The sequence below is a fragment of the Mustelus asterias genome, chromosome 18, assembly GCF_964213995.1.
Source record: "Mustelus asterias chromosome 18, sMusAst1.hap1.1, whole genome shotgun sequence".
Classification (NCBI taxonomy): Eukaryota; Metazoa; Chordata; class Chondrichthyes; order Carcharhiniformes; family Triakidae; genus Mustelus; species Mustelus asterias.
The window spans coordinates 46,255,658-46,269,095 of NC_135818.1; positions in this window are offsets into that span (position 1 = coordinate 46,255,658).

A 13,438-nucleotide genomic window follows, 5' to 3' on the forward strand; every position below is an offset into this window, starting at 1 on the left:
ACATAGATTTTATGGTTGGCAGTATTACTGAAAAAACCCTGGATCAAGGTTACAGATTTCAGACCTCTCACACTGGCCTGGATTTTCAGCCTCCAGGCATGTAGCAGGAGTTGGGTAAATGCATTGCTTGGCCTGTCTGCCTTGGGAGAAAATGCCCACAAAGAAGGGATCTTCATTGCACGAGGGTGTGTGCAGCTGGGACTAAACAGCTGACCCAAGAAGACATTTGGAGGCAGGCACAGGGGCTGCTGGGTGTGGTTGAAGGTTATTTAAACCCCTCCCTCCCCTCTCGGTGCTGTGGGAATTTGCCCCAGTTAAAACAAAAACACAAAGGCCCTCCAGCTATCACCCCTCTCATCCCCTCACTCTACAAACGCTCCCCGTACCCCATCCATATCACCTCATGTCCACTCTAGTCCCTATGCCAAGCTCTGCCCTTTCACCCATCTCCTATAGCACCTCATTCTCCCATGCCAAGCTCTTCCCTCTTTCACCCACCCACTATGGCCTCCTCATGCCCCTTATGCCAAGCTATGGTGCTTCCATGCTCATTGACCCACTGTACTTTACCCAGAACCAATGAACCCTATTATAACTGTAGGGTGTGTAAAAAAGTTTTGAAATAAAATTCATTTTAATGATGCTAAAAATTGTGTGTGGCTTAAAGACCTCACTCATCTTTTTCATGAAATATATATGGAAATATGTTCATTGCTATCTCTAAACAAAATAAGTTATCTGGCAGTATCAGAGAAACCCGCACATCATTATCCCTAAAGAGACACGAACAACTCCCCCGTAGGCTGCACAGACCAAGTTCAAAGAGAGCTATACAAAGGCCATCTGCATTTCTTAGCCCAGACTGACCAACAGGAGTCTGCTCATCTGCTAAGACAAAGGGCCATGCTTCCTTCCTTTCAATTTTCAATGGCTGAGACTTTTGACAGTCTCTGGGACCAGACAAGAGATACGCAGCCTTTGTTAAAGACAGTGTGGAGAGGTGGGAGTCAAAGAACAAAGAACATTTCTAGAACAGGAACAGGCTCCCTCAGTCCTCCAAGCTTGCACCGACCACGCTGCCCGACTGAACTAAAACCCTCTACCCTTCCGGGGACCATAAGCCTCCCGATTCATTCCCATCCTCTTCATGTATTTGTCAAGACGCTCCTTAAAAGTCACAATCGTATCTGCTTCCACTACCTCCTCCAGCAGCGAGTTCCAGGCACCCACCACCTTCTGTGTAAAAAACTTGCCTCGTACATCTCCTTTAAACCTTGCCCCTCGCACCTTAAATCTATGCCCCCTAGTAATTGACTCTTCCACCCTGGGAAAAAGCGTCTGACTATCCACTCTGTCCATGACCCTCATAATCTTGTAGACTTCTATCAAGTCACCCCTCAACCTCTGTCGCTCCAGTGAGAACAAAACAAGCTTCTCCAACTTTTCCTCATAGCTAATGCCCTCCATACCAGACAACATCTTGATAAATCTTTTCTGTACCCTCTCCAAAGCCTCCACATCCTTCTGGTAGTGTGGCGACCAGAATTGAACACTATGTTCCAAGTGCGGCCTAACTAAGGTTCTATAAAGTTGCAACATGACTTGCCAATTTTTAAACTCAATGCCCCAGCCGATAAAGGCAAGCTTGCCGTATGCCTACTTGACTACCTTCTCCACCTGCATTGCCACTTTCAATGACCTGTGTACCTGTACACACAGATCCCTCTGCCTATCAATACTCTTAAGGGTTCTGCCATTTACTGTATATTTCTGTATTAGATCTTCCAAAATGCATTACCTCACATTTGTCTGGATTAAACTCCATCTGTCATCTCTCCGCCCAAGTTTCCAACCGACCTATATCCTGCTGTATCCTCTGATGGTCCTCATCGCTCTCCGCAAATCCATCAACCTTTGTGTTGTCCACAAACTCACTAATCAAACCAGTTACATTTTCCTCCAAATCATTTGTATATATAATACAAACAGCAAAGGTCCCAGCACTGATCCCTGAGGAGTGCCACTTGTCACCGCCCTCCATTCAGAAACGCACCCTACCACTGCTGCCCTCTGTCTTCTATGACCGAGCCAGTTCTGTATCCACCTTGCCAGCACACCTCTGATCCCATGCAACTTCACCTTCTGCACCAGTCTGCCATGAGGGACCTTGTCAAAGGCCTTACTGAAGTCCATGTAGACAACATCCACTATCCTACCCTCATCAATCATCTTCGTCACTTGCTCGAAAAACTTGATCATGTTAGTGAGACACGGCCTCCCCTTCACAAATCCATGTTGCCTCTTGCTAATGCGTCCACTTATTTCCAAGTGGGAATAAATCCTGTCTCGAAAAATCCTCTCCAATAATTTCCCTACCACTGACGTAAGGCTCACCAGCCTGTAATTACCTGGATTATTCTTGCTACCCTTCTTAAACAAAATAACAAAATTGGCTATTCTCCAATCCTCTGGGACCTCCCCTGTAGCCAAAAATTTCTCTCAAGGCCTCAGCAATTTCCTCCCTTGCCTCTCTCAGTATTCTGGAGCATATCCCATCAGGTCCTGGGGACCCGTCTACCTTAATGTTTCTCAAGAACCCCAATACCTCCTCCTTTTTGATCTCAACATGATTCAAACCATCTACACATTCTTTCCCAGACTCATCATCCACCAAGTCCTTCTCTTTGATGAATACCTTTAGGTATTCACCTTGTCCAGAGGAAATGGGCGAGGTGAATATCTCGCACATTTCCTCTGGCTTCACGCATAGATTCCCTCCCCTGTCCTTGAGTGGGCCAACCCTCTCCCTGGCTACCCTCTTGCTCTTTATATATGTACAAAAAGCCTTGGGATTTTCCTTAATCCTGCTGGCCAATGATTTTTTGTGACCCCTTTTAGCTCTTCTTACTCCTTGCTTAAGTTTCTTTCCACTTTCCTTGTTTTCCACACTTGCTTTGTGTGTTCCCAGCCTCCCAGCCTTGACAAATGCTTCCTTTTTCTCTTTGACTAGGCTCACAATATCTCTCGCTATCCAAGGTTCCCAAAACTTGCCACACTTATCCTTCATCCTTACAGGAATGTGCCGGTCCTGAATCCCTATCAACTTACACTTGAAAGCCTCCCACATGCCAGATGTTGATTTGCCCTCAAACATCTGTCCCCAATCTACATTCATGTGACATGGCTTGTGGAACCAGCAATATTGCTTTGCTGAACTGAAAAGTATCAGTCTGCATTTTAATCATCTGACTAGCAGCCTCACAGACAAGGAGCTCTGGCCCAGGTTGGACACCAGATCCCAGCTACAGAGCCACTGCTGGAGATTCAGTACCATCACCTACAAGACTGATGGATCACTGTGTGCCCATCTCATTGTGTGAAGTCAACACCGCCAGATAAGTGATTTAAACAGCATTGTTTTTCAGTTCACCAACCAAATACCTCATTGGACTTTGATTTTGGACCCTGGAACCTGTATGAAGCAATACTTATTTTCTTTATGGTCTCTGCACTGGAGATCTTTCTTTTGTCTATCCCTCTTTTACTGTATGAACATAAAGGAGGCAATCTTGTGACCCTCCTTCCACGTTTTGAGTGTGTGCAAATAAACTAACCCTTTGAGTTCATCCTATCTTGAGTTTGCTGTGGGGTTATTTGTAGATGATTGGATCACAACAAAACTGAGGGATTGGAAAATATGTCACTGCTTATAAAGGGGGGAGCAAATTGAAAACTCCTTTCTGTTTACAGATAGGTGGTGAGGGGACAAATTAGTGTTGTTTATATTAAATCCCCCACCCATCCCCTTCCTGTCTGTAACAAGTGACAACACTAAATCTGGTAATGATGTGAAATATCATTTACTTAACACAAAAGGTAATCTTAAAAGGCAAAACCTTGAGTAATATTTAGGGCAATGGGCTTATGGTGACTGCAGAAGATAAATTCCTTTATTACATGGGATTAAATGGGATGATGGCTAGGGGTGGCACAGTAGCACAATGGTTAGCACTGCTGCCTCACAGCACAGGGACCCGGCTTCAATTCCCAGATTGGGTCACTATCTGTGTGGAGTTTGTGCATTCTCCCCATGTCCGTGCGGGTTTCCTCCAGGTGCTCCAGTTTCCTTCCACTGTCCGAAAGACATGTTGGTTAGGTGCATTGGCCGTGCTAAATTCCCCCTCAGTGTACCCGAACAAGCACCGGAGTGTAGTGACAGGGGATTTTCATAGTAACTTCACTGCAGTGTTAATGTAAGCCAACTTGTGACACTAACAAATAAATAAACTTAATTAGCTGTCCTGTGACTCGGTTTCTCCATGTTTTGTAAAAAAAGAAGTAAAAATTACAGTCTTTTGAGACAGGGCTCCATTCTGAAATCTTCCAATCCCAGTTATAACATCAACTGGGATGGCAACAAAAGTCAGGGCTCTTGCAGAATTTCAAAATGTGGAGAAACGATTATTGGATGCTGATTAGTAGTAATATGCTGGGATATTTTGAAATGTGGAAAGCAAGTTACTGGATGCTGAATAATAAAAATTGGTCTGGGATTTATTGTTAGATGGTGGGATCTTTGAGTCCATAAAAAAAATGCAAGTCTATTATTTCTGGAAGCTAGTCTGGTTGGTTAGCTAGTTTTGGCCCCATTTCAAAATCATGGCAAAAGTTACAATGGGGATTTTCACAGGAACTTCACTGCAGTGTTAATGTAAGCCTACTTGTGACACTAATACTTAAACTTAGAGGATTTTTAACCAGTGTTTTGGGGTTTGTGCTCTGTCCACTTTTCCTCCAGACCCCAAACCTAGAGCTTTGCCAACAACAATAGAAAAAGATGCTGAAACTGGAAAACAAAATACAACCACAACCCGATTGGAACCAGAGGGTTAAATACCAAAATCTTAACAAAAAAATTTTGTTTAGCAAAGGCTTTAACATGATTGTTTCACAAATGAATCCCGATTACATTATTTTCCCAGATGCTCTGTTTACTTAGCGGCATCTTGAAGTTCCTGGTAAATAATAGCAGTCATCTATCCAAACACAGGACCGGCTATGACCCATTGCCTTGGCCTGCACTCTGCAACCACGTCTGAATATGGAAATACAGCAGCTGTGTGTGGCAGCTATAACATTAACACAGTCCATCACCAGTACGGCAACTGTCAGCATCTATTGGAAAAATGTCCTTAACTCTTTGGGCTCATTTCCATTAGTGACAATGTTCCACATGGTGCGCTGCAGAAATTGGATTCATTAGGAATCTCTTCATTACCATTCGGACAAGGAGAAGCTGTGGATAGTTGCCTTTTTATTTCATTAGAAAACATAGGATAACATTGGTTAGCATACACAGATTGTCTTTTAGAACTAGTGGGTTCACAACTAGCTAGCTACAGCAGAAAACAGATGGCCAACTACAGGCGTTTTTTTAATGTTTCGCGAGAGGTATTGTTTTTGACAAATTTAAAAATAAAGCTTTCCCAGACACTCTTATCGCTAATGTGTCACTACTTCACAAGGGCAAAAATCAATCTTATCAGCTACAGAAACCAATCGTTTCTCTTGCAATGATTTGATCTCTTGCGATGATCTGACATTACATGAGTAGTGTTCTAATCCTAGACATTAGCATGCAGAATACTTGGAGATGCCAGGTCGCAATATGTTGCAATTGCAAAGCAGGCAATCAAAATGCTTTAATAATGGTCCAATTGGCACCTCTCTGTCCCTCATGCCTTCAACGTTTCTAGTTAATCCATGACATTCAAAGTAACAGAAATCTAACTGCTCAGCAGGCTTATATAAAAGGTGCATGCACTAAATATAGAACACAGAACAGTACAGCACAGAACAGGCCCTTCAGCCCACGATGTTGTGCCGAGCTTTATCTGAAACCAAAAATATACCGTGAGACATCAGTTTAAAATGACAGTGAAAGGAGACAAAGCCAATAAATCCATTAATTATTATCTATTCATAGATAGGTAGATAATCCTTCATCATCATTTCATCAGTTAAAATCCACATAGCGTGGATACCTGTTCGTAGAATCTTTCGGTGCAGAAGGAGGCCGTTCGGCCCATCGAGTCTGCACCTACCACAATCACACCCAGGCCCTAGCCCCATAACCCCTTGCATTTAGCCTAGTGAGTTCTCCTGACAATTAGAGGCAATTTAGCATGGCCAATCCATCTAACCTGCACATCTTTGGCCTGTGGGAGGAAACCCACGCAGACACAGGGAGAACATGCAGACTCCACACAGACAGTGACCAAGCTGGGACTTGAACCCGGGTCCCTGGCGTTGTGGGGCAGCAGTGCTAACCACTGCGCCACCGTGCTGCTGTTATGCGGGTATACCAAACGAATCAGAAATAGAGTGGAAGCACTATCTGACCTTTGCAGATACGTCATACTCTAAAGACAGGAAGCCTAGGGTTGAATAATACCCAGCGAAACTCGTTCCAACATATTATCATGCACAATGACATAAGGCCGTGTTTCCAATGTCACCGTACCCAAGTGCGACAATACAGTAGGCAAGCAGACCTAGAAATCAGGAACGAGCATGCCCACCCTGTTCAAATTCAAATTAATTGCTTAGCTAAAGATTGTTAATGTCCCAACTGACTGGAATAATATGTGCTGAGAGCAATAAAATGCTTAAAGAGTGCGAATCACACCAGGTGGGAATCTCATTTTCACACAAAAAGATTGGAAAGGCTGGTTAACAGTCACCAGCTGGGTCCCTTGTTTGACCTCTGCAGTTCAGGGTGATGTGAGTACAGCCAGTATTTGCTATTGAAAGCTATAGTTTATTTATTTATTAGCATCACAAGTAGGCTTACATTAACACTGCAATGAAGTTACTGTGAAAATTCCTTAGTCACCACATTCCGGCCTGTTTGGGTACACTGAGGGAGAATTTAGCATGGCCAATGCAGCTAACCAGCACGTCTTTCAGACTATGGGAGGAAACCGAAGCACCCGGAAGAAACCCACGCAGACACGAGGAGAAAATGCAGACTCGCATAGATAGTAACCCAAGCCGGAAATCGAACCCGGGTCCCTGGCGCTGTGAGGCAGCAGTGCTAACCACTGTGCCATTGTGCTGCAAAAAAGCTGTGTATCCACGGCATGCATTTACTGTTTGGTGGTTTCAATTTTCCCGCAGAAAGATGAATTTAGAACCTCAACTGTACCTCAACCTGTTAGTTAGTAAAAACATGGGAGTGGTCTCCGTGGGAGACACAACTTCCAGTGAGGATGAGAGGAGGGAGGAGGAGATTGAGAGGGAATGAGGGCAGAAGGCAAAGTTCAGGAAGCATAGGTAGTCCGCGAGGGTTGCAGACCTGCTGGGAGCAAGTTGCTGATAAAGGCAAAATGCTACATCAATGGAGGCTCAGAAGGATTTATGTTGCCAATGGAGTATATAGGCAGAGAATGAACTACCTTCAGATGTTCGAGACACCGTGCCAGTGCAGACTTGGGCTTTCCAGAACCACAGTGCCCTCTGTGTGAGATGCTGGCAGGAAAGATCTCTTCCAACTGCATTGATGGTCATCTAAAGTCAGAAAGCACAAAGATGACTTGCATTGCATTGCTTTACCTTGGATCCTTTCAGGCTGCCTTTGATTTGATTCGATTTGATTTATTATTGTCACATGTGTTGGGATACAGTGAAAAGTATTGTTTCTTGCCTGTGAAGACCTCAGTGGCAAAATGCAGCCTGCTGCACACCACTGCATTAAGGGCCTTTACAGATGTAATGCTTGAAAGGGAGGGTCATTGCATTGCATTTTAAATGCACCTCCAGAATCAACTGGGATCGAGCCAGATTTCCCCAGGGTCAAAGGAGCACTAGATTGTACTGACATCACTATGAAGGCTCCAGCTGGCCAGCCCTGTACATTTATTAACGGGAAGGGTTGTCACTCCTTAGATGTTCAATTGGTCTGTGACCATAATCAGATAATTATGCAGGTATGCACCAGATCCCTGGAACTCCCAGGGGCCAGACATGTTCAATGGACCTGAGGCCCTGGATGATTGGCTTCTGGGTAACAAGAGTTATTCTCTGAAGCATTGGCTCATGATGCCTGGGAAGGCCCCCAGAACAGGTGTGGAGAAGAGCTATGACAACAGAACCATCAAGGCCATCATCAAGCAGGCAATTGGGCTGCTTAAGATGCAGTTCCGATGCCTGGATGGATCAGGAGGAGCATTATGGGACATTCCATCCAGAGTTTCACTGATGATCAGTGTGTGTTGCACTCTGTATAACCTCACCATTCAGAGAGGGCATGTCCTGGAGGAAGAGGAGATGCAAGATAGTGGGCATTCCCACAAGAGGGCGAAGAGGGGGGTCAGAGAACCCCTTTGACATGGGGGCACAAGGCCCTGCATGGGAGCGCATGGATGGCTGTGACACAAAGGATGCCTTGATAAGATGAAGGTTCCAACTGTCAGGAATTCTTGGCCTGAGCAATACATCTACTGTCTGTATCTCAAAGTTATTCCATCCAGAATGTGAGTTCACTGAAAAGGTTCTGTCAGCAAATTTCTATTTCTTAGATATTGATAAATCTTGACCAACATTTACTACTAACAATTCAGGAATCTTTTCCCAATAAAATGAACATCTGCATGAGGGATAGTGAATTGAAGGTTTATTGACATCTTGCCTATGGCACAGAAATCGCACCCATGTGACCCACTTTCTGGCTAGTATGGAGTTTCCATGTGCTCCCCTCACTTGCTACTGTGCTAGAAAGAGATTGCTGATCTGCTTGTCCACTTGCCCTGGATAGGTTTGGCAGGTGCCTTCTGTGAGGCTGAGGCCTTGAGGGCCCCACCATGTTAGAGGGCTCCAGAATGTCAAGAGAAGGTTCTGTTGCCATGGCAGTCAATGAGGACTGTGGCAAATGCCCCCATCAGAATGCCCTGAGAGATACTTCCAGATGACAACAGTAGCTCACCCTCTGCTCCCATGACCCAATGGTCCTCCCTGCCTTCTCATGAGGTCCCAGCAGTTAGCTCAATGTCTTGACTCTCAGTCCCCTTGTTGCCCTAGCTCTGAGTCCCTGAGCTTGGTGTGCAGATCGGAGAACATACAATAACATCAGCAATGGGCATGTCCACAGTCTGAGGCAGTGTACATAATCCCCCTGGGAAATCCGCCAAATTTCCATTGATCTCGCACTGTACATCCAGCAACTGCCACCTCACAGAGGATTGCAGTGGCTCATCACCCATCTGAGACTCAGTCCGTGGGTAATCTCGAACACTACCCTGACAACTTGAAACCTAATTCACCACATTCTCTGGCAACCGCATGTACGAATGTCAAGTTTCACCACCAGGGTCTGCCTTACTTGCCCCAACATGTCCCAACGAGGTGCCAGTATATGTGCTGGTGCTTGATCCAGGGAGTGGATATAGCGCTCCACCACCTGAGGGTTCGTCTTCCTTCTCAGAAGCAACTGACAAGCTCAGCAGAAACGTTCACCTGCGCAGAACAAAATTGGAAGAAGGGCTCAGGCTGGTGGGATTGCAACTGGGCTTAAAGCAGATATGGGACACAGAGAGCGAGAGAGTTGCGTGGGGGGGGGGACTGATGCCTGGCATGCTTACATAAATTGCACATGTGTGGTTTATATGTTCAAAGACCAAGATGCTTAACCTGGCAGGAACATTGTGCTATAAGTGTGGTTTAATGATTGAAGGGTGGCATACCACATAATCCACTTGTTACTAATGGTGTTGAACACTGTGACCTTACACATCCCATGAAGGCTCTGAAATTCCAATTAATGCCCTTCTTCCCTGCCTCTCCCTTCACTCCCCTGTCTCGGCCATCTCGGGAGCTAAAACTAGACAGCTGTTTAATTTGAATATCTTGTCATCATGTTCATGATCAGAGTTAATGCCATTTGTGTTCACTGGCAACAATTAATTCAAAGCATCTGCAGAATTTAACATACTTTCTGAAAACAAACACCTCCTCGTGGTTTTTACCTTTAAACAATTGCAGGGTCACCTGACACTGCCCCATGCCAGTGAGTGGCCATTTCTTCCTTCTGTGTTACAGCCAATGATTATAGCCACTGGACATTCCGCCCTCCTGTTCGGATTGGGTGGGTGAACAAGAATCCATTGATGTTGTGCGTCTAAAACTGGCCATGAAGCCATTAATTGGCTTATTGCCATTTTATATGCCGTTCGACGCGGGCAGGACTGGGAGTCAACAATCCACCCACTTCCGCGTGTGAGTCCCACCCATCGAAATGCGACATGTAGCAGAAAAGTAAATGATTGTGCATGCTGGCAATCTGAAATAAAAACAAACAATTCTGGAAGTAATCAGCATGTCAGCTAGCATCTGTGGAGAGAGAAACAGGGTTAACGGGTGGAATTTTACAACTCCTTTGGTGATGGGCTGAAATGTGGGCAAAATGGCAGATAATGGCAAAATGGATGCCAATCCCTTCCCACTGCCATTTTGTCAGTGGTGGGAAAGTTGGCAGATCAGCTACTCTCCAGGGGGCCAATTGAGCCACCTTAGTGGCAAATGAAGATCCATGTGCCGCCTCTGTAGGCATTTTGTCAGCGGCTATGGGTCCCACCGCCATGTGGGGAGACTGCCACATGAAACCTGACGGTTTCCCTGTGGGCTCCAGGGTGACCTTCCATGTTGGGTATTCCATATGCGGCAACGGCTATCTCTGTGCCAAAAATGCTGCCAGCACTTAATGACTCCCACCACAGATTGTTGGGGCCTGCCTATCTGGTGCCAGAGACCCCCAATCCCATTTGCCTCTCTTCGACGTGCCCTCTCCCTGCAACATCAGCCTCAGCATTGGCCATTGCTAGCAGTGGTGCTGCTGAATTCCGGTCCTTCGGTTGGGTTGGCTCTTCTTGGATATGGGCCACGATTCTTAACTGAATGGCAACCTTGGTGGTGTCAACTAAATTGGCCACCATTGGGAATATGCCTCTGTGGGTCTTCCGCCAGCCAAAACTGTGTCCCTTTCCATTATAAACCCCAAGGACAGGGCTTCTATTAACTCACGAAATTCAGCCCCATGTTTCAGGTCGATGATCTTTGTCAGAACACATTTACCTAATTTAGTTTGTCCCCTGTAGGATTAGCAAGTGAGTCTTGACACCATTCCACATCAAGCATGGGGCATGATAAGGAGACAAGCCTCCATGAACTCCCAAAGTCATTATAGTGATTGAACCCACTATTATTATCATGCTGCATCATGCACAACATCTAGCCAACTGAGCTAGCCAAAAAATAGTGCACTGATGCACAGGGTAACTAGTAAAAATATTCTGACCCTGCAAAAGTACAGGATTTTTCCCTTCCTGTCCGCCATGGGAATCGTAGCAGGTGGGGCGGACCATGCAACGGTCCATTGACCTCGGGTGGGAATTTCCGGTCTTGGGGCGAGTGTGGCCGAAAAATCCCAACCCTGCTAAATGCAGTTGTTATGCATTACCAAATCTACAACCTTGGAGCCTGTTGAATCTGGATTTGCCAATGAATACTCCCCTTTCTCTTCTCCTCAACGCAATTAAAATGGTTCCAAATTCCGTTCTAAAGTTCAGCGAGCTAGAGCTTTGTTTCGATTCTAAACCAAAAGGATCAGTGACCAATAGCGAAAGAAAATTGGGAGAAGTGTAAAACATGCAGCTGACTTATTGTCACCCTTTTTTAACCTGGTAAAAAAAATGAAGATTGAAGATTCGACTTCTGCCAACACCAAGGATCAACTGGCACACAAGCACAGGGAAGAAAATGAAAGAGAGTCCTAAAAGGTCACTAGAACAGATCACTATTACCCCTCTGTCAATCTCCTGCCATGTAGTGATCCAAGCAGCAAATTAAAAATTGCATTTTTAAAAGCTTATTAAAAGACTCCACATTTAAGCACCCAGCCAGCATTATCCAGCGACATTACTTGCTCTGTCTGCGATCGGTTGTGGGAATATTGAGCACCAAGCATTCATAACAAACACAGCTTTGCTATTTGCATGACGCAAAGTTTTGCATTTATGACAAAACATATACAAATGTGTGAAAACAGCAAGCTTCAGGTAACCATCACCCCACACGGATAATAACTGTGACAAACTGATTATTTGAATACCTTGGATTATTTTAGATATTTTTAAATTTGTGTCAGTAGGATGCCAGGGCCATTGACTATCAACAACTAAGTCTAGATCAGCCAGCAGCATTCCAAGGACAAGAAGTTTACTCAGGCCAGTTACGGGGACAACTCGCTAAACATAAACTTCAGTGAACCCTGCAAGTTTCCTGCAGTGTTTGCAGGATATTATCAGAAACTAACAGCGGCAATTCAAGGAGAAATTTCAAGATGAAATTAGACATAGCTCTTGGGGCTAAAGGAATCAAGGGACACGGAGGGAGGCGAGATTAGGATATTGAATTTGATGATCAGCCATGATCAAAATGAATGGCGGAGCAGTGTTGAAGGGCCGAATGGCCTATTCCTGCTTCTAGTTTCTATGTTTCTATGTTTCTAAAACATCTCATTACATTCAATGTTACAATGATGTCCATCTAATGCCATGAAAGTAACAGTATGGATACAATTTCCAACCCTGCTGGGTTTTTCTTATTAATTTACAAGATGTGGGTGTCACTGGCTGGGCCAGCATTTATTGTCGATCCATAACTGCCCTTGATTTTCAGAGGGCCTTTGAGAGTCAACCAGATTGCAGTAGATCTGGAGTCATATGTAAGCCAGATCAGGTAAGGGTGGCTGATTTCCTTCCCGAAATAACATTAATGAACTACTTGGACAGAGTCAATCACCACCCACTGTAGAATCCATTCAATATTCTTCCCATTGGTTCCATTGAAAATCAGGCCATTTCTTCAAGAGCTGTGTGATCAGCTCTGATACATTAATGTCCATAGAATCATAGAATCATAGAAACCCTACAGTGCAGAAAGAGGCCATTTGGCCCATCGAGTCTGACCGACCACAATCCCACCCAGGCCCTACCCCCATATCCCTATATATTTACCCGCTAATCCCTCTAACCTACGCATCTCAAGACACTAAGGGGCAATTTTAAGCATGGCCAATCAACCTAACCCGCACATCTTTGGACTGTGGGAGGAAACCGGAGCACCCGGAGGAAACCCACGCAGACACGAGGAGAATGTGCAAACTCTACACAGACAAGCCGGGAATCGAACCCAGGTCCCTGGAGCTGTGAAGCAGCAGTGGTCCAGCTGGTGAATTATCTCCTATAGGGTGGGTTATAACTACCAAGCAAGCATCTGGCAAAGTTGACATAGGAGAGAGTTAGTACGATCCAGGAGGTGGAGAACCTGAAACAGCAGCGGTTCACCTTATTGTTGTGGAGCCCTGAGAGGTTTTCCTACTCCT